This window comes from Scyliorhinus canicula, chromosome 19 (assembly GCF_902713615.1).
Source record: "Scyliorhinus canicula chromosome 19, sScyCan1.1, whole genome shotgun sequence".
Taxonomy (NCBI): domain Eukaryota; kingdom Metazoa; phylum Chordata; class Chondrichthyes; order Carcharhiniformes; family Scyliorhinidae; genus Scyliorhinus; species Scyliorhinus canicula.
In genome coordinates this window covers 22928008-22948157 of record NC_052164.1, presented here as the reverse complement: position 1 = coordinate 22948157, position 20150 = coordinate 22928008, and the positions used below count along the sequence as shown (strand labels likewise).

The 20150-nt window shown below is 47.4% G+C and overlaps 1 protein-coding gene across 1 annotated transcript in view; it reads left to right on the top strand.

Annotated features, from left to right (window-relative positions):
- LOC119954509 (acyl-CoA-binding domain-containing protein 5-like) overlaps nucleotides 1–20150 on the top strand; it is a 126113-nt gene that overhangs the window by 104745 nt on the left and 1218 nt on the right.

The following is a 20150-nucleotide window of genomic DNA, read 5'->3' as shown; positions in this document are numbered from 1 at the left end:
CCGTCACCACCACTACCTCCACCTCCTGCCCGTCCAAAGGCATCAGAATCACATCGAGGAACCTCCTCATATTCGCCGACAACTGCCTTCCCTTCACAAAACCCATCTGATCCTCGCTTATCACTCCAGGGACACAGTCCTCAATTCGCAATGTCAACACCTTTGGCAATAACTTGTCGTCCATCTTCAGTAGTTATATCAGGCGGTACGACTCACACTGCTCCGGATCCTTATCCTTCTTCAATATCAGGGAGTTGGAAGCCTTCAAAAGTGTAGGGGGGAGTTTCCCCCTCTCCCTTGCTTCATTATATACCCTCACCAGCAGTGGCCCCAGGAGCGCCCCAAACCTTTTATAAAACTCTACTGGGAACCTGTCCAGCCCCGGAGCCTTCCCTGCCTGCATTGTCCTCATACTATCCATCACCTCTCTCAGCCCAATTGGGGCCCCCAGACCCTGAACCAGCCCCTCCTCCACTTTGGGAAACACTAACCCATCCAGGAATCGCCACATCCCCTCCTCCCCAGCTGGGGGCTCCGACTCCTGGAGCCTCCTATAAAACGCCTCGAACACTCCATTCACTCCCTTTGGGTCCACCACCACCGTGCCCATTTCATCCCTATCTCTGCCGATCACCCTCTTGCTTTCTCAGCTGATCACCTTATTTCCGTACTCATTCACTGCCCCTCTGGCCCGCCCCAGCTGCCCCACCCCCTTCCCTGTAGAAATTAGCCCAAACCCCATCTGGAGCCTCTGCCCCTCCTTCAACAGCCCTGCCTCCGGTGCCTCCGAGTACCTACTGTCCACCCTCAAAATCTCATCCACCAATATTGCCCTCTCCTCCTGCTCTGTTTTCTCCCTATGTGCCCGAATTGATATCAACTCGCCCCCGACTACGGCCTTGTGACTCCCACAGCATGGCGGCTGTGACCTCCCCCGTCTTGTTCAGCTCCATGTAGCCCCGAATGGCAGCCCTCACCCGCTCATCTTCATCCGCCAGCCATCCCACATCCAGCCTCCACTGCGGCGCTGGATCCCCCTCCAGGCCAGCAGTAAATCCATCCAGTGCTGCGTGTGGTCGGCAACCACAATCGCCGAGTACTCTGTGTCGGCTACCCCCGCCTGCAACGTTTTGTCCAACACAAAAATAAACAATCCGGGAGTACACCAGATGCATATGGGAGAAGTATGAAAACTCATTTGCTCTCGGCCTCCCAAACCTCCACGGGTCCACCCCCCCATCCCCACCCCCCCATGCACTCCATAATCCCCCTCAGCTCCTTCACCACCCTTGACGACTTGAGACTCGACCAGCCCAAGCTCGGATCTATGACCGTATAAAACCACCACCCACCCCCATAATCAACCGATGCAAGTCCAGGTCCAGAATCTACCCCAATACGCACCTGATGAAATGCACGTCACCACAATTTGGGGCATAAACTTTCACCAAAACCCTCCAACTTTCCCCTAACCACCACATATCTCCCACCCTCTTCCCTCCGATTGGCCGCAATATTCCCCACCTTGAATGCAACCCATTCATTAATCAACACTGCCACCCCTTTCGTCTTCCTATCCAGCCCCGAATGTAACACCTGTCCCACCCATCCCTTTCTCAGCTTCGTCTGAACCCCCGCCTCAGGTGCATCTCCTGCAAAAAAGCCACGTCCACCTTCAAGCTCCGTAGATACGTGAACACACGCGACCGTTTAACTGGCCCATTCAACCTCCTCGCATTCCATGTGACCAGTCTGGTCGGTGGGCTCCCTTCCCCTACTCCTGTTGACCAGCCATACCCCTTTTGGACCAGCCCCAGCCCGTGACGTACGACCCTCCAGGCCCACCCTTGGATGTCCATCGTCATTGATCTCTTCCCAACTGTGCCACATCAACCACACCACACCCACGTCAGCAACCCTCCTTCCCCCCCACCCTCAAAACAGAGTACCAACCTCATCCCGCACCCCCCCCCCCACCTTCCTCCTGGCAACCCCCCACCTCACTCCCGTTACCTAGCCCCTAGCCCGCCCAGCTAGCATGGTGATCCCACACAAGGCCTCCAACCACCTGTCCTCCCTCCAGTTTCCCTCCCCCTCACTCCCCGAGCCGACCCAGCAGTCAATCCCTAAAGAATAACAAAAGGCATATTCACCATCACTGTTTCCCTGCCAAGAATTGCCCCTGAATACCACCCCCCCCCCCTCCCCCCCCCCCCCCCCCCCCCCCCCAACCACCACCACCACCAAACACTTTAGAAAACTGCTCCAAAGTTCATTGTCCCTCATAAAATCCATCATCCCCTCTGGCGTGTCAAAATAGAGTTCTTGCTTCTGGAAAGACCTGCTTGCTCGGCACAACATCGAGGGTCGAAGGGCCTGTTCTGTGCTGTACTGTTCTATGTTCTATGAAAGTCACCCACAGGCGGGCCGGGTACAATACCCAAAACCTCATCCCCTTTTTGAAGAGGGCAGCCTTAATCCGATTGAACCCAGCCCTCCTCGTCGCCAGCTCCGCACCCAGGTCCTGGTACACCCGCAGTTCATTCTGTTCCTTGGTACATTTCCTGGTCTGCTTCGCCCAATGAATGATCTTCACCTTGTCCAGAAAAACGTGCAACCACACCACCATCGGCCTGCAGCTCCCTCAGCGCCCTGTGTGCTCGGTTGGCCTCCAGGGGCTCCCCCACCAGTTTCTCAAGCATCCCTGCCACATGCATAGCAGCCTCCGCACCTTCAATGCCTTCAGCCTTCCCAACAGTTCTTAAATTTTGCCTCCTGGGCATTTCTCCAGATCCTCCACCTTCTCCCTCAGCCTCTTCTGGTTCTCTCGCATCACTCCCTCTTCCACCACAAACGAGGTGCTTCCCCACCACCGCCTCCACTTTCTGGATCGCCTGGCCCTGGGGCTCCAGCCTCTGCTCAACTCGCTCGATCCCAGCGTTCCACCACCTTGGCTAGGTCTTCCAGGGCCTCTTTCCTCTGTTGTCAAAATTTATAATTCAGGAACTCTACCAACTGCTCCATCGACCACTGGGCAGGCAGCACAGACCCTTGTCTTCCGCCATCTTTTCCTGTGGCACACCATGAAGCCTCTCCTGCTCCAGCTGCCCTTTGTGCCTTACACCACTCCTTGTCCGCAGGTCCATCCACCTACCGCACCAGAGGAGCGTTACCTTACCCAGGCACTCCTGTAACTTTTGCTCTCAAACACAAGCACCCTTTAGGCAGGGAAAAGACAAAATAAATCTGCCTTGAGCGGGAGCCACTAAATGTGCGGCCACTCACTCCATGGCCACCATTGGAAGTAGGTGAATGTACGTATTGCCGTGCATACGGTATTTCAATGGACCATGTCCGATTGTTTGTATGTTTGTAAATTTGTCTCAGTTCGTAGCAACAGAAGAATTACCTTCGCAAAATTATTCTGATCTTGCCAAAGAATGTGCCAGTGTGAGGTCTTTTCAGAGAAGCTGTCTGGTGTCTTTTTAACTTGATTAATGGAAATAATGATAGTATCGGGCTAAAAGTTATTAATTTTGATCGACAGATGGCAGAGACGAGACTTGTATTCCATTGAACATAATACGATTAAGGGATGATCCAGTTGGGAAAAAAATAAATTGCTGGAACTACACCAGTGGGCAGGAAGGATCTGTAGAGAGTCAAGTAATATTTACGAGCAGGATTTTCCCCACAGGATTCCGAACTCCATATCGATGGTAAAGTGGGAGTCAGAAGCCTGCACCATGTGGGGAACAGAGATCCAGCTGTGGTTTTCCCCGAATTGGCCAATTAATGGCCAAAGGGCTGTGCTGCTGAGCAGAGAAAAGATGTGGGTTCAGCTACAAGTGCTGCCTTTGAACTGCAGATCTAATCAAGGATGCCGTGAAGCTGGAGGGCAAATAGGAAGCGGTGGTGAGCCACCATCTCAAATACAACTGCAAGGCCATTCGAGAGAGGAGACACGAGTCAACTGCATTGCTGTCGATCTGGAGTCACATAGAGACCTGACTGTGTCAGGGTGACAGATGTTCATCAATAAAGGCCCCTCCCCTCCCCTCCCCCTGCTCACAAAGGTTTAATGGCGAGTCAGGGGGACAATGTGGCAGGAGCTGAAAAATCGGTTTCCTGCCGGTGTAAAATGACAGCGGGAACTTGTGCTCCTACCCGCCATGGCAGGTCGCCATTTATGCCACAGGCCAGCGTGAAGCCAATTTGGGATGCAGATGAAGGCCCAGCCGGAATCTACCTCCCACCCCGCCCCATCTTCCATGCTGCCAGCAGGAAATCACATCAATCCAGAGCATGTCTAGACCAATGTGGCGTGTACATGTTGGCATTTATCTGAAGAAGGCCGTTGGCAGATCACGGAGATTTGAGGAGAAGATGGACCCTGGAACACCGCGTGCAGCAGCGGGTGATGGGAGCATCAACCAGGTGGATCTTCACTGCCCAGCAGCAAGTAGTTGTTCCGGGCGCTGCACCCTCTCGCAGGGATCAGATATTCAAGCTTCAGGTGGATGGCTGCAAGAAGGACTGTTTAGCGACAATGGTCTGTACGGGGGTGGGGGAGGCGGTGGCATAGTGGGAATGTCACTGGACTACTGGGAGGCCGGAGAATCCATTCACTTTGCCTAAAGTGGCTAAACAAGCCCAAATTCACCCAAACGATGCCTGACTATTAAAGTGACAGATTCTCCATAACCCAATCTTTATAGCAGTTTACTTTCAGTGGATAAAACACAAAAATTGCTTCAAAGGCATAGCAAGGCTGATTCAAAAGTATTTAAATATTCATATTAAATCTGGACAGGATTATATTACTGTTCTGTACTATTACTGTACTGTACAGGGGCTTTTCACAGTAACTTCATTGAAGCCTACTCGTGACAATAAGCGATTTTCATTTTCATTTTCATTAATAAATGAAACTACTGGCTAGAAGCCCCAGAATGTCACTGATGGTATAAGCACCAGCGTGAAATCAGCAGATGACCCTGACCAGGTCATGCCATTGGTTGCAATTGTGAACCAATCACCAGGAGTTGGGTAGCATGGTGGTGACGTTACTGGACTAATGATCCAAAAGACAAGAGACCAAAGCCTGTCATGGGTTTTAATGAATTAAATCTGGAATAAAAATCTGACGCTAACCAAGATTGATGAAAAAACTTATCTGGTTTACAAGTTCAGTCTGGACGTTCCGCCCGTGGACACTGATTATGACCAATCAGTCGATAACTACTGTGGTAGTATGACAAGAGGTACTACGGTACCTGGGAGTGTGAGCTACCATTGGTGGAGAAGGCTCGCTGCTCATTGGTCCAAGTGTTTGCAATTCATTAGTCTGAATGTAAGGTAGCTCCGCCCAGTGAGGTGGGGTATTAGAACCCGTGTTTCCCAGCAGCCGGCCTCTTTCTGTACTCGAGCTGCTGGGGAAACATCTTGTTGATTAAGTCTTCAATTCGGACTACATCCTTGTTTCAGTAGTTATTGATCACGCATCAATTTAATCAACAAGATTTTAAAAGATGGAGCTCCGCATCAAACCGGACTGTCTACGACTCAGCTCCCATGCAGCTAATGCAGCAGCTACATTCAAGCATTGGCTAGCTTGTTTTAATAGCTACCTCAGCACGGCAGAAAACGTATCGACGAGGGAGCAGAAGCTACACATCCTGCACTCGTGCGTAGGCCCCGCCATCTACACGCTCATCGAGGACACGGCCAACTACGTCTCCGCCATGGAACTGCTTAAAGGACACTACATCCGACCGGTGAATCAAATTTACGCTCGGCACTTGCTGGCTACGAGGCAGCAGACCCCTGGTGAGTCGTTAGACGATTTTTACCGTGCGCTCCTTGTACTGGGGAGGAACTGCGGCTGCCCGCAAGTTTCTGCTAATGAGCACACTGAACTGTTAATCCGAGACGCCTATGTTGCGGGTATGCAGTCCCCACAAATCCGCCAGAGACTGTTAGAGAAGGAAACTTTGAGCCTCACGGAGGCGCGGGCCCTTGCGAACTCTCTAGATGTTGCGTACAGAAACGCCCGTTCATACGCCCCCGACTGCGCGGTGGCCCCCTGGGCAGCGTGGAATTCATCTTCCCCTTCCCCTACAGACTCTGAATCGCCTCAGGCCTGCACTGCAAGACGCCCTGGAAACCCCGCTGGGCCCCGTTGCTATTTTTGTGGACAGGCAAAACACCCCCGACAGCGTTGCCCAGCCCGATCAGCAACATGCAAGGGCTGCGGTAAGAAGGGCAATTTTCTGTCGGTCAAGCCAAGGCGGTCGCTGCGGTCCCGGGCAACGACTGCGGGATGCCGCCCCGTCTCTCTCCGAGGGCCCCGTGCGACCCGCGAACTTCTCCGTCCTGATCCCCCAACGCCAATTGCGGCATCCGGACGCCGCCATCTTGTGTTTCCGATGCCACGTGCGGGGGACGGGCGCTGCCATTTTGTCCATCCCCCGCCATGTGCGACCAGTGGGCGCCACCATCTTGCATCGGCCCCGAGGACCCCGGCGCGGGTGACTACGCACCGCCCGATGACGACTCCGATCTTCTGCCACGACTCGCATCAGTCACCTTCGACCAGTCCCGACCCCGCACGTTCTCTACGCCGACGACAAAGGTCCTGCTCAACGGGCATGAAACGTACTGCCTGCTGGACTCCGGGAGCACAGAGAGTTTCATACACCCTGACACGGTAAGGCGCTGCTCTCTTCCTGTCCATCCCATCAATCAAAAAATTTCCCTGCCCACTGGCTCCCATTCGGTTGAGATCAAGGGGTATTGTATAGCCAACCTCACAGTCCAAGGTAGGGAGTTTAAAAATTGCAGGCTCTACGTCCTCCTCAACCTCTGCGCGGCCACACTCCTGGGGTTAGACTTCCAGTGTAACCTCCAGAGCCTAACATTTAAATTCGGCGGCCCTATACCTCCCCTCACTGTCTGCAGCCTCGCGACCCTCAAAGTCGCTCCCCCGTCCTTGATTGCAAACCTCTTTCCGGAGTGCAAACCTGTCGCCACCAGCAGCAGACGATACAGTGCCCAGGACCTTAGAACTTAGAACAGTACAGCACAGAACAGGCCCTTCGGCCCTCGATGTTGTGCCGAGCAATGATCACCCTACTCAAGCCAACGTATCCACCCTATACCAGTAACCCAACAACCCCCCCATTAACCTTATTTTTTAGGACACTAAGGGCAATTTCGCATTGCCAATCCACCTAACCCGCACATCGTTGGACTGTGGGAGGAAACCGGAGCACCCGGAGGAAACCCACGCACACACGGGGAGGACATGCAGACTCCGCACAGACAGTGACCCAGCCGGGAATCGAACCTGGGACCCTGGAGCTGTGAAGCATTTATGCTAACCACCATGCTACCGTGCTGCCCAGGTCTTCATCAGGTCCGAGGTGCAGCGGCTTCTGAAGGAAGGGGTCATTGAGGCTAGTAACAGCCCCTGGCGAGCTCAAGTTCTGGTGGTAAAGACCGGGGCGAAGAATAAGATGGTCACAGACTATAGTCAGACCATCAACAGGTTTACGCAGCTGGACGTGTACCCTCTCCCCCGTATATCGACCTGGTCAACAGGATCGCGCAGTACAAGGTCTTCTCCACGGTAGACCTGAAGTCTGCCTACCACCAGCACCCCATCCGCACGAGCGATCACAAGTACACTGCGTTCGAGGCGGACGGGCGTCTCTACCACTTTTTAAGGGTTCCCTTCGGTGTCACAAACGGGAACTCGGTCTTCCGATGAGAGATGGACCGAATGGTCGACCGATACGGTTTATGGGCAACTTTCCCGTATCTAGATAATGTCACCATCTGCGGCGACGATCAGCAGGACCACGACACCAACCTCCGCAAATTCCTCCAAACCGCAAAACTCCTGAATTTGACCTAAAACAAAGAAAAATGCATGTTCAGCACCGACCGCCTAGCCATCCTCGGCTACGTAGTGCAAAATGGAGTGATAGGCCCCGACCCGGTACGCATGCGCCCCCTGATGGAGCTCCCCCTCCCTCACTGCTCCAAGGCCCTGAAGAGCTGCCTCGGGTTCTTCTCTTACTACGCTCAGTGGGTCCCCAACTACGCCGACAAAGCCCGTCCCCTCATACAAACTACCACTTTCCCCCTGTCGACGGAGGCCCGCCAGGCCTTCAGCCGCATCAAAGCGGATATCGCAAAGGCTAGTGGGCAGCCGCCGTTCGAGAGAGGTATAGTCCCATATCACTAGTCATACTACCAGTAAATTATCCCACCCGCATCGGACTACCAGTCATGGCTGGACGCCCGAGCAGTCTCTCCCCCCCCCCCCCCCCCCCCCCCGATTCCTTTCTCAACAAATGTGGTAGTATGACTAGAGGTACTATGGTACCTGGGAGTGTGAGCTACCATTGGTGGAGAAGGCTCGCTGCTCATTGGCTCAAGTGTTTGCATTCCATTGGTCGGAATGTAAGGTAGCTCCGCCCAGTGAGGTGGGGTATTAGAACCCGTGTTTCCCAGCAGCCGGCCTCTTTCTGTACTCGAGCTGCTGGGGAAACATCTTGTTGATTAAAGCCTTCAATTCGGACTACTTCCTCGTTTCAGTAGTTATTGATCGCGCATCAATTACACAGCACAGTACACAGGGAGGCACGGAAGCACAGTGCTTCGTACTGCTCAGAGGGGCTGGTTTAGCACAGGGCTAAAGAGCTGGCTTTTAAAGCAGGCCAGCAGCACGGTTCAATTCCCGTACCAGCACCCCCCCCCCCCCCGAACAGGTGCCGGAATGTGGCGACTAGGGGCTTTTCACAGTAACTTCGTTTGAAGCCTACTTGTGACAATAAGCAATTTTCATTTCATTTCATTTTCATTTAATTTCACAGCGCCATGGTCCCAGGTTTGATTCCCGGCCTGGGTCACTGTGTGGAGTCCGCACGTTCTCCCCGTGACTGCGTGGGTTTCCTCCGGGGGCTCCGTTTTCCTCCCATAAGTCCCGAAAGACGTGCTGTTAGGTGAATTGGACATTCTGAATTCTCCCTCAGTGTACCCGAACTGGCGCCGGAGTCTGGCGACTAGGGGATTTTCACAGTGACTTCATTGCAGTGTTAATGTGAGCCTACTTGTGACACTAATAAAGATTATTACTATTTTATATAGCAATGGTACTCAGGAAGAAACTATGATTCGTGCTAAATAGAAAATATGACACTAATTTGAAATAATAGCTTTCTAGTCTAATCAGTTTCACGAACCTGAATTTGTATGTTAACTGCTAGAAGACTGGTTTGGATAGAAAGTGTTCGGCAAATCTAAACAAAGGAATTCATTACTGTATTTGGAACTAGCTGTCTCTACATATGATTCTATGTCTCCTGAAAGCCCCCCTCTTGCAGAGGTGTATCCCCATGACTATATGGATAGCCACTGTATCTGAATGCATGTGTCCACAGTCCAGGTGATTGCAGGCAATGAGTGACAAAGGAATTTGACTATGATAGCTCAATCCTGTGAGCACCAACCTCCACATGCTTTCCAGGAGACTCTGGTTAGCAATAGAAGGGATAATTCAGGCTGATTTTAGCCCACTTGCCCAGAGCTTCATCCCAGGGTTGGGAGTGCAGAGTCGGGTGACCTTTCCGGCTTCGCGATCCTGAACTCACTTGCCCTCGTGAGTGGGATTTCGGTTGGATGGAGGTTGCAGGCTGTGACAGGAGTTGGGATGGGCAACCTTGAAACAAATCCACAGACTGCTGGGCGCAGGGACGGGTTGGGCACAAGGCCTACCTCTGTGCCCCTGCCCTGTATCACTGTTTCTGAGTCAGAAGGTTGTGAGGTCAGTCCCCATTTAATGACCTGGGCATATACTCTAGAGCAGTGGTTCTCAACCGGGGTCCACACAAAAAAAATACCGAATTGGGGGTCCACGGTGATATTTTAGTGGTCCATAGAGCAATTCTACTTCAGAACAATTGTTATTACTGAGAATCAAGTAGAAGAAAAAAATGTTTGTTTTCATGATGAATATTCACCTTTCTCTCTCTCTCTCTCTCTCGCACTGACAAAGGTCAAAGAGAGATTATAATCTATCTAATTTACCTTGAGGTAAATACCCACGGTTGACCTGACGCTTATGCCACGTTTCTCCTTGACAAGTTTAAAGAATGATTTAACACAGTAATCACTAGAAACTGTGTATATTTTATATGAATTGGTTATTTTTAGAGTAATTTAATTCAATTTAGTCAGTAAAAAGTTTTTTTAATTACTTTTCATATTAGAATAAGTTTGGCAATGTACAAAAATACCGCTAATCCGTTTCCAACCCTCACGGTAAGGTAGATGGACTTTAGGATTAGTTTACCACGCATATAAGAAGCTTTTTTTTCTGTGGAATGGCTATGGGGGTCCACAAAAAAAAATTAAGAGGAAAAGGGGTCCATGGGTTAAAAAAGGTTGAGAACTCCTGCTCTAGAGTGTCACTTTACTGCAATCCTTCAGGAGTGCCACATTGCCATGGTGTCACCTTTTGGATGAGACATAAAAAAATGAAGTTTCACACTTATATAGCATATTTAATGACCATTGGACATCCAAAAGCACTTTACAGCCAATAATGTAATTTTGAAGTGTAGTCACTGTTATAACGCAGGAAACATGGCAATCAGCATCTGCACTGTAAGCTCCGACAAACAGCAATGTGCCGATGACCAGAGTTTTTGTTAGTGATATTGTTTGAGGAATAAAAATTGGCCGGGATATTGGCGAGTACTCCCTTGCACTTAGTGCCCTGGGATGCTTTGCAGCCACTTGATTAGGCAGAGGAAGTCTTTATTTAACAGTTCATCCAAAAGTACTTCCTCTGACGATGCAGCACTCCCTCAGTCTTGCAGTAGGGTGTCAGTCTAGATTATGTGCTCATGTCTCTTAAACTAAGATGTCCATATAACTGTGACTGTACTTCAAAACACCTCGCTGTATGTGGTAGTTCATTTGGACATTTCTGGAGGACAAGATATGTAAATTCTATCTAATATGCTTTCTTGTGGCTGGATGGATAATATATTAACCGATTCAATAGTATTGCCTTGTGATGTTTTACTGTTTTGATTGTGTACCTACCACTGCTAAATCACTGATAACCAATGAATAAAATTGTGTGGTTAATGGTTAATAATTTAGCACAAGCAGCAGAACTACTGGAGAATTTATTTGTCAGTCTCGGCTTCACTGACCAGAAAGCAAAAATCCTCCATAACTGGTGTATGTAGTCTGTCCTTGAACCCAGTCTTGTGTCCACTGCTTGCTATCGCAGGGCTCATGCAGAAATTTTACCCTGCTGGATGTTATGAGGATGAGTCCCATTGTGTTTATTTATTATTAATAATATTTTTGCACAACTGCTTCAATGCTGTGCCATCTCCAGACTGATGTGCACACATACAATGCTTAATCTGGTTGATGCTTTTAGCTGTATTGATAGCCCCACTATTAAATACGAGTGAAATCACTATTGATTTTTTTTTTAATACTAGCTATAAAGATATCTCGTTGTCTTGTGGTCAACGACCCATTAGTTTTGACCTAAAGTTATAATCGTCTTCACTCATTGTGAATTTTATCACTCATCAAGACAGTACACTAGGGCCTGTGAGAGGATCCAAAATAGGAAAACAAAACCCCTGGTGAGGTTCACTGTATTTTTAGAGACATTGAGCAAGATTTCAACACCGCACCCCCCTCTCCCAGACATATACATAAAGAAGTGGGGAGAGGGTTGCGGGTTAAATTAGTAGATGTGATAAACTCTCACCCCAAACCGCTACGAATGTGCCTACTTCCAGTTTGACTGATGCGGATTGGGGGCGTGGTGAATCATGCATGTACTGGTGCCTGTTACACATGGCAAGAATTTTAGTTTCAAGAAAAAAATAAAGCCTTTTGGTCAGAGAAGCTCAGCCCTTTGTTTCACACGTCAACCCACTTACACATATCCTTAATCTCATTTCTTTCCAAACCTTTTGAATCCATTTGTACTGTCTGTTTCAGTGATCATTCCAATCATTTATTCTATGGCACTCTTCGGCTTTAGCATTGTATTGTAAACTTGTATTCTCTCCTTACTCCTAAGTTAGAATTAATATTCAGGTGCATCACCATTGTAAACAATTTGCCTGGATTGGTTTTGTCAATTTTGTAATGAGGAAAATTACAACTTAATCACAATTTTCCAAAGGAAACATGCTTTACTTTCCTCATCTTTCCTCCTAACCTAAAATCCTCATATTAAGAATTATCTTTGTTTCTTATCCTTCTGCTCTCTAATCCACAGAACCATAAAATTCCTACAGAACAGAAGGAAGCCCTTTGGATATTGTGTCTGCACTGACCCTCTGAAAGGGCATCCTACCTAGGCCCACTCCCCCGCCTTATTACCGCAATCCCGTCTAACCTGCACATCTTTGGGCACAAAGGGGCAATGTAGCATGGCCAATCCACGCAACTTGCACATCTTTGGACTGTGCAGAGCACCCAGAGGAAATCCACGCAGACATGGGGAGAACGTGTGAACTCCACACAGATAGTCATCCAAGGCCGGAATTGAACCCGGGTCCCTGGCACTGTGAGGTAGTGGTGTTAATCCCTGTGCTACCGTATCGCCAGCACGGCAGAACAATAATATTATTCCAATTATTAGGTGACCAGACTTGCACATAGTAAAACAGATAGTGTGACACAGTAAGTTGAGTGCTGCACAGGGAGGTGTCGTAAGACAAGAAATGCACACTGGGCTTACCACTGCTACGTTTTGGTGACTTGATGATCTCCCATTGCATCATTCATTATATCAGCACATACGATCTCTCTGTTAGCTGTCATCTTTTGTTGCTCGCACATTATCTTTTCTCAGCTGCATTTCTGTTCACTTTCAGCTTTGTTCTACTTACTGCCTTGCCCCCTCTTTTAGGTTTGTTTGAGATAGGAGATGGTGGGTGCTATGATGCAACCGGGAGGCAGCTACCATTGGCTCTAGGTCACATTTTCTACTGGCGGAGATGGGGGGGGAAATACACTTTGGAAAGCTCACTGGCCCCTTTTCCATAACCAATAACGTCCTTACTCTTGATTCTGCCCACCCTCTTGCTCCCATCACATTTCCCAATCGTCCTTCCTATTACTTAATTGTCTCTACTCTCTCCTACCCATCACCTGCACACAACCTTGCTCACATCACTACCTCTACATTTTTATATTGTGCAATGTATTCGAGATGCATTCGGCAATTTAATTTTCTTTGTTTCTATTTATGGTCTCCAATTTTTAAACAAATCATGGATGTTTGAAGTGAGTTTCTGAATTAAGGTCTGGATAAACACACAGGCAGAGCTTTTTGGAAATGCTAAATACTGTTGCAGAGATATTTGGTAAAGTAAAGAAAAGATGCAAATTGAACTTGTATATGGAAAATACAGTATATGGAAAATACTGGACATAGCATTTTCCAGGAAGCAATAAAAAATGTCACCTCTTCAGTATCACTTTGTTACAAATTTATTTTTGAGGAGAGATCTGACATTCTACTTTGTCATGACAGCACACTCACTTGTAGCAGCATGGTGTCTTATTCGCTCTGAACAACACCACAAGATATCTGTGTATATAAAACTGTTTTCGCACATGTCCATCACTATTTGTTGCACTTAAATTTTCTCTGCCACATTTAACATTTTTGGGGGCAGAAAATGAAGCCAACTATTTTCATCCTACCAAAAATAAACATTTATAGCAACAGAACATACCTTCCAATCAACTATAGGACTCAGGATTTCCCCATATCCTGTAATTAACCTAAAGACATCACCACAATCAAATCTGTGTCCTTGAAGATAAGGTGAGGGGATGGACATCTGTATTTTTAACAACACAATATTGTATTGTGTGATTTAAGGCTTTGTGCTTCTGCTTATAAAATGACTTTTCATCCATCTTACTGGGAACAATGCCACTAGGGCAGCACAGTAGCCATGTGGATAGCACAATTGCTTCACAGCTCCAGGGTCCCATGGTCGATTCCGGCTTGGGTCACTGTCTGTGTGGAGTCTGCACATCCTCCCCGTGTGTACGTGGGTTTCCTCCGGGTGCTCCGGTTTCCTCCCACAGTCCAAAGATGTGCAGGTTAGGTGGATTGGCCATGATAAATTGCCCTTAGTGTCCAAAATTGCCCTTAGTGTTGGCTGGGGTTACTGGGTTATGGGGATAAGGTGGAGGTGTTGACCTTGGGTAGGGTGCTCTTTCCAAGAGCCGGTGCAGACTCGATGGGCTGAATGGCCTCCTTCTGCACTGTAAATTCCATGATATGAATCTCAAGACTAACCCATTTCACATAGTAAACTGGTTTTAAGATAAATATTTTATCTGGTGTAACAGTTGAACTCTTAACTAGGCGTTATCTTAGCATCTATTTGCAAATGCAAACCTTTATCGAAAGATCTTTGAAAATCCCGGGCGAGATTCTCCCAGTGGGAGACTACGTGCCGACGCCGGAGTGAAAACCACAGTGTTTCACTCCGCGTCGGGGGCCACTCCTCGCCCCCTATTCTCCCACCCCCAGGGGGCTAGGAGTGGCAGCACGTTGGCGCATGCGCAGTTGTCGTCCTCCCCGAGGCCGCCCCGCAAGAAGATGGCGGAGTAATCTTGCGGGGCGGCGGAGGAAAGGAGTGCCTCCTTCAGAGAGGCCGGCCCGCCGATCGGTGGGCACCGATCGCGGGCCAGACCCCTTTTGAGCGCCCCCCTGGTGCTGGATCCCCCCTCTGCCCCCCACAGGCCGCCCCCCCCAGCGTTGACGCGCTGTTCACGCCGGCAGCGACCAGGTGTGGTTGGCGCCAGCGTGAACCCATCGTATTGGGCAGGCCGCTCGGCCCATCTGGGCTGGAGAATCGCCATTCGCCCACTACAAACAGCGAGCGGCGATTCTCCGAGCGACCTGTCGTAAAACGCGGCACGCCATTTGGAGGGGGGGGAGGGAGAATCGCGTGCGGGTGCCGGGGCGGGAATCGCCCGGCACCCCCCCGATTCTTCAACCCTGCGTGGGGGGGGGGGCGGAGAATTGCGCCCCCAAGTCAAAATCAAGTGCATGTTCATCACGTAAATTGTTTCTTCAGAAATAATCTCTAGCAGGTTGGTTCCACATTTCCTGAGCCTGTGCTGACTGACCTTTGCTTTTAGGCCAAATAATCTCCAGCAGGTTGGCTCCAAGTTTCCTGAACCTATGTTGACAGACCTTTGCTTTTCAACCACCTTCTACATCCCTAGGGATTCACTTCAGAGATTTTCCCTGCAATGGATGCAACATCTTGTTGGTGTGCACTTTTCTGAAACGATTTTTGATTCTCTTCCCAGCAGTAGTGGAACCTCCTGAATCTAACAAACTTCGAAAAATGTCAGTGAGAATCTCACTAATTTCAATATCTAATTTCTATGACTTTAGTGTATATTGTCGGCCTTGGGTAGCTTGTCTCTTTTAAGAACATCCTGAGGTACTTTTAAAATAACAAATGTTCAATTGTCGCTATTCAAAATACTGTAATAGCTTGCCTGGGGGTCCTGTAAGTGAAATAATTGTCCAGTGTAGTATTAGGCCAGGTTTTGTATGCTCATTCATTTTGTAGTTCAGTTTTCTCCTCCATTCAAAGTATTTACTTCATATTCATCTAATAATTTAAGTTGGCACTAAATTCCCACATTTCTCAACTCAAATGATTAGGTACTTCAAATGTTTTAGTACAAAAATGACCGAATTATCAGAAGTTATCTGGGTTTATGTTGCATATAAAATGGTCTAATTTTTTTTAGTTATCTATTTTTAATTATATTTTGAGATTTATAAAATCACCAGGAATTATTCTTGCTGTCACAGTGATATGTCTGAAAATTATGACTGACCAAAAGCATTGTTGTGTTTTATATGATTAATCACCTTTTAAATCATTGAGTAACATGAGTACCGGGCTTTAAAGCAGACCGTGACAGATTTTGATGTAATAAAGCACATATATAAATGCAGGCACTATTTATATATGTCCATTGAATACAAAAGTCAATTAGCACTTCTTTCCTGACAAGCTGCATTGCCTGCATGTGCATTCTAATGAAGGCTGACAATGAATAGCCATTTAACAATAGTTTAAGATTTGTAATAGCGTCTTAATTAAATGAATATCAATTTTAGTAATCACTAAAATTTGAGGGTGCGAGCAATATTTCCTCTCATTTTCCATCACTGTGCACAGTCCGTTAGATGCACTGCATGGTCCCTTTAAGAGGCCACACATGTACACCTGTTAAAGGGGTCGCTTCTTGTGTGCAGCCTGTTTGTGAACTGGACTGCTGCACAGCTGTGCGCTCACGGTTCACAGCAAACATTGGATGTAAGTGGAGGGCATGTTATTCTATAAAGGGGAAGGGGTGGAGCAGCTGTCAGTGCCTGTGAAGGTTAATAGATCAAAAAATGCTAGCATTTGGGGCATGACTCTGAGTGCACAGGAAGCCCCCATGGAATAGGTGGACCAGTAATTTAAATATCAAAATATACAATTGACTGAATTGAACCGTGGATTCTGAATTCAGCTGTGAGCACATGGACTGTCTAAAACATCCCAGGACCAACAAACTGAGAGCAAAGCAGGAATTGACAGGATTCTAAGAAAGGCAGGGTGGAAAGCTTTTAAATGCTCAATTTTGGCTGTTGCCTCTTCAGCTCACGGGATTTGTCTGGGTGTGTGCATTCCTTGCTTTGGGGATGACTTCCAAGACTCTGGAGATCATTCCTGTTACCTTGGATTTTTTTGACTTGGATCTGCACTTCCCAGTTGCCAGCCTTCATAGCAACATGGAAGCAGCTTTTGTAGCTCTACCTTGGACCTGTGATGAAGAATAAGGGTTTCAATACCTAAAACACAATTAACCGCAAGGCCAGTATTTTACGAACGCTCCCGCCTGACGGGATATTATAGACCCGCCGAAGTAAACGACAATTTAAATTGCCCGCCACATTCGCCAGTGGGAGACCCGCCATGGCAGAACTGTAACATCTCGCTGTTTCAAAGGACGGAGTTCCAACCCTCGGGAAAAGATACCCCCAACGCTATAAACAGAGGATCAGATTTTTGGAGATGGCTGAGCACCAGTGCTTCATGCGGTAGAAAGTTTTCACCAGGTATTTGTTAACATCAGGAGCCTCCTGCAACAAGACCTCCTTTCAAGTGGACCAGCTAAACATACATTGCCAGTGATGGTCCTAATCTCCACAACCCTACATTTCTTTACATTCAGTTCCTTCCAGAGCTCTTCCGGTGGCATATGCGGAATCTCACAATCTCCTGTGCACAAGTGCATTTCCATCATGGGCCCCTCTCAGTGACTGGCCGCAGGAGCCCTTATCGCATGAGACACCTGCTCCTCCTCTGATGATGTAGAGCAGTCTTCACCTTCCTCCTCCCCACAGAGCAATGTTGTGCAAGGCACAGCAGACCACCACCATTCTGATTACCCTTACTGGTGCACACCAAATCTGTCCAGGCACCTGAATCACATCTTCGGCATCCAGTGGCTTTCTCGGCGCTGTGGCTTCTGTGATATCTTTCCTGTCCATCAGTTGTAGGACCTCTCACGGGTGTCTGCTGCCACCTCCTGTGAAGGCAAGAGAGGAAAGTAAGTGAAACAACTGGATGTGTTTTCTGAGCATTGTTGCTGGGAGAAGGCTGGGAAAGTCAAAGTGAGGAGGTTGGCATTTGAATGTGGCACGCACCTTTCCTGATATGGTGAGGACATTAAATGTCTTTCAGCATCCTATCGACGAGTGAGGGACTACACCCCTACTGGTCACCCCCTCAACCATTTCCAGCCATACCTGCTTGATCTCCAATTCGGGCCTCTTCCATTCCGCGGAGAAGAATATTTCTTTCCTAGCCCTTCCAGCTGCGTGAATGACCATGAGAGCTGAGAGGCAGCCTTCCCACAAGTCTGTCTCCAGCCGCATCCTTACAAGGGCTTCCAGTTGCTAAGCAATGACTGCTACTTCCGTAGCTCTCTCAAAGCAATATAGAATCACAGTTGAAACCTAACCAACCCCCACACATACAAACACCTTTGTCCAACATAGATCTAACTATAAGTTTTACCCTTCCAGGCACAGAAACATTAAATTAAACACATTTAAAACTATACCTTATTTCTAATGTTTAGCAATAATGTTTTCCTAACATAACTAGCAAATGTTTGGAAACCTGCTGCTCCTTTTCATGTATGAATTTCTTGGCTTAAAATTACAACGTATTTTAGGTAAATGAATATGTATTTAATTTGGTAATGTTTGCTAGAATCGGGTATATAGAAAGATCAAGATTTCTACGATTGTGTTGGGCCACAATGCAGCAGTATTGACTATGCTGCAAACAATCTAAATGTGTTTTTTGAACTTTAGCATTTTATTAAAAGTATGATTAAAATTGTAATTCCAGACACTATGAATAGCATGATCATATCATTACATCATTATCTACTTTAGTGTATAATCATGATAAACGTGGCACTTTACCATAGCAACAAAACATTTTGAACAAACACAAATTATCGTCAGATATGATTAAACTTCAGCAATGAGCGTCTGTCTCCAGGTGAAACTTGGATGCAGTTACTGTGCTGAACACGAAACGTTGTAAAATTGTGTCACATTTTATCTTTGTAGTTTAATGCTAGACTTGCATCAAGAATGTTGTCTAGTAATAAGTGGTTCAGAATGCTAGACTGCTACCTATAAATCTGAAATGGTTTTGCAGCAAAGTATCCTTTTCTCATAAACCACTGCCGCCAAAGCAATTCTACCCCAGCTTATACAAAATGTAATGGGTTTGCATCTAACATGGAAACCTTGACTGCATTTCAGCAACTGTTTCATTACCAAGAGAGGTGCCAATATTGTATGTCCAGGATTTAGAATTTCATGGCTTTGGCCAGGGAAAGTGGAAACGAATACTCCCCTCTGAAAGTGTCTTGCATCAGCAGCTGGAGGCATTTCGAATCAGCAATCCAGCATTGTATTAAAACATATAAATTAAGATTGATTGCATTTGTGGAGTTTTTAGAAATTCATTGAAGGGTAATGGTAGCACAACAATTGGGACAATATTCAGTAATAGTTAACGTAAAAGGCAGCACGGTGGCACAGTGGTTAGCACTGCAGTCTCACGGCACCAAGGTCCCAGGTTTGATCCCAGCTCTGGGTCACTGTCCGTGTGGAGTTTGCACCGTCTCCCCGTGTTTGCGTGGGTTTTCCCCCCACTACCCAAAAAGATGTGCAGGGTAGGTCTATTGGCCACGCTAAATTCCCCTTAATTGGAAAAAAATGAATTGGGTCCTCTAAATTAAAAAAAAAGAATAGTTAACGTCAAAAGATGTAATACGTTGATGCACTGAACATCACATGAAGAGATAAAGTACCAAAAGTAGGGTCCAACAATTTTTCTTCAGCAAATGTCTGAAAGCTCCTCTTGACCTTTGAACAACCTGGACTCTGGCTACACAGAGTGTAATACTTCAATGAAACTTGCCCTCTAGTTGTTCAACTCAGTCAGTCTAATTGCCAGGGGATAGGTTTCTTACTTATAAGTTTGGTATTCCTTAAAATAATAGGGTTTAAAGCATTTATTAGTGAGTTTGAAAGAGTACTAAGAATACAGTGATGAGTATCATTGAAATTAAGAGTACAAGTGCCTCCACCTATCTCCCCATACTTTGAAGGTTCAATGTCATAGCTGCAATGCAAATAAGCAACAGTTGTAACCAATGGTGTCTTTAATATGCATTTGCATATTAGTGGCTAATACCACCAGAAGACATGTAATTAGTAAAAGGAATAAAAGGAAAGAGGTGTCTCAGAATTCAGTGAAGTTTTATCAGGTGTGAACTCATCGAACCCCAGAACAGTCATGTGCAAACTCTCCAGTGCATTTGCAAAGCATTGCAGTAAGTATACTATTACTGTGCAATTATTGTCAAGAATGCTGCAGTCTTCGTGCTTTGCGAATGTCAATTACAAATACTTTTGAGCCCACATTATTTTGAGGAGTAACATGAACTTACTTAAAGACAGATGA